We start from the raw sequence: 2,364 nt of genomic DNA, 5'->3' as shown, positions 1-2,364 counted from the left end.
ATAATGTATGAGGATAGATCAGTGAACTCGAGACTGGATTGTCTTCTAACGATGACCCAGAGGAGGCTGGGGATGATACTGACATTTCTGCTCCTCAGGAAGTTAGGGCTTTTTCTGCTCTCAGAGAGGAGTGTGGCTTAGATGCTGAAACCTTCTCCAGATTTAGCTAAAGGTTTCAATTTCTTGATAAGGTTAGAGTTCATCTTCCTACATTAGAGGAACGAGCTTGCCATTTTTCACTCGGGGAGTGTGCTTCTACGAGGCTGCTTTCCTGAGTAGGCTTAGATTCCTAGTCCACTCCTTTATTATGGAGCTTCTAAACCGCTTTGGAATTGCTCTAGGGCAACTTATGCCTAACTCCTAGAGGATAGTGTTCAACTGTATGGAGATATGGTTGGCCGCTACTGACAGGACATGATAAAGGTGGACGAGCTTGTCTATTTGTACCATTTGAAAGAATCTAAAGAGTATGGGTACTATGAGCTAGTACCTTGGGTCAGGGAAGCTAGGATCATCAGGGACTTGCCCTCATCGTTCCGTTATTGGAAGTCCCGATTCTTTTTGTTTCTGGGATGAGTTTGAGACCCTTTCTGGCGAAGTTTGGGGAGACTTCCCCAAGTTGCTCCGTTAGTGGAAAACCCTGAGTCTAGGTGCACCGTCTTTCTGCCAGTACTTGATCAATCTTATTAATCTGTTTCTTCTAGCTCACATTTTGTTACTTACTAACTTCCTTGCATGTTTTCTTGTGCACAGTTAAGAGACGACCAAAGCCTAAGAGCAGGACAAGTAGCGCGTTGAAGCGGCCATTGAGTACGTGAGGATGATCGAGGATTTTGACAATCTGCTTCGCAGACTCTTGCTTTTCACTGCTTTGGCCCAAAGCCTTCTGCTTTTGTCCTGCGAAATATAGAGATTGAGCAAAAAAAAAAGAGTAAATGTTAAGCTCATCTATGTTGCTCCTTTGCTCTTCTTTCCCTTATATTATTATTTTTTACAAGTATTTTCTTCTTCGCAGGAATGATGACGAAGTTCAATCAGGGAATGTACGCCTGAATGAGGCTAAGAAGAATGAGCCCTTTTCAAATCTTGGGCCAAAGCTGTGTAGGTGATGGATAAAGGGGCCTCTGTCACTCTAGCTACCTTAGCTACTCCCAGGACTGAGGTGACGAGAATAGCCTCTTCGTCTACTTTCGTTGAAGAAATCATTCCCCAACGGAAGAAGCAACGCACTGGTGATAAGAGGAAGGATAAGGCTAACTCTCATCTGTCTAGCGTTTGGGACGATGCTGGGTAGCGCAAGCAAGGGTGCAAGAGACTTTTACTATCGAGGAAATAAAGGTATTCTCAAGCACGTCTCCCAATGAGATTGTGAGTTGTCATCTTCACAGGCTCATCTAGGTAGTGTATCTGCGTTAATTTTTTTTTTTTTTTTTTTTTTTTTTTTTTTTTTTTTTTTTTTGAGATATGGTTCCTTCTTTCAGGTGTTGGGGGAGGCCTTCACATTACCTCGGAGTATCTTACTCAGGAGACTAAGGTTGAGTATGCGGTGTCTAGGGTGGCGGCCTTAGAGGCGGAGAACTCGAAGTTGAAGAAAGATTTGATCATTGCCATGGACGAGGCCAACACCCTGAAGGAGAAGGCCAAGACCTTGAGTTACGACCTCAAAGCCGAACAGCAGCTAACTCTGGAAAAGGACAAACAACTTTTGGTTGCCAAGGAGAAACTTAAAACCATTGCTACTAAGGCTGTTGAGGCTTTCCAGCAGACTGAAGAGTACAACATGGTGTTCTTCAGTTGGTATTTTAAAGGTTTTGAGCTCCTTCATTGGTATCTGGTCAAACATCCTTCTGGAGTAGACCTCGAGAATCTCGACATGGAAGCGGTCGATCAGGAGATGGCAGCAGACGAGGCTTTCCAATCCACTGCTCTTGCTAAAGCTGCTTCTGAGGATACCCCTATGTCTCCTCCAGATGGTGATAATGCTGCTGTTGCTTGACCTTGCCTTATGTTCATTTGTTTTTCTTTTCTTTTTTATATATTTGTTGCCTAGTGTGTTTTGGGCTTTTAAATTCTACTTTCAGAACAATATTTCTAACTTAAGAACAATGTTATTAGCTTAGTGTTTATGGACCTTTAATTCTAATTTGAAAACAATGGTAACTGCCTGTTGTTTTTTGGGCTTTTAATTATATTTGTGATTGCATACTTACTTCCTTGTACTCCTATTTTTGTGTGATTCCTGTTTGCCTCGTTCCTTTAGTTACTCTTTCAATGTCAGTACCTTGTACTTAGCCAAATTTTCTGTTGTGACCTTTAAGGGATTTTGTCATTCTTTGCATACATCAGCACTTTATTTCCATCTAA

Source organism: Quercus suber, unplaced genomic scaffold (assembly GCF_002906115.3).
Source record: "Quercus suber isolate HL8 unplaced genomic scaffold, Cork oak 2.0 scaffold_218, whole genome shotgun sequence".
Lineage (NCBI taxonomy): Eukaryota > Viridiplantae > Streptophyta > Magnoliopsida > Fagales > Fagaceae > Quercus > Quercus suber.
Note: the sequence above shows the minus strand (reverse complement) of the source record.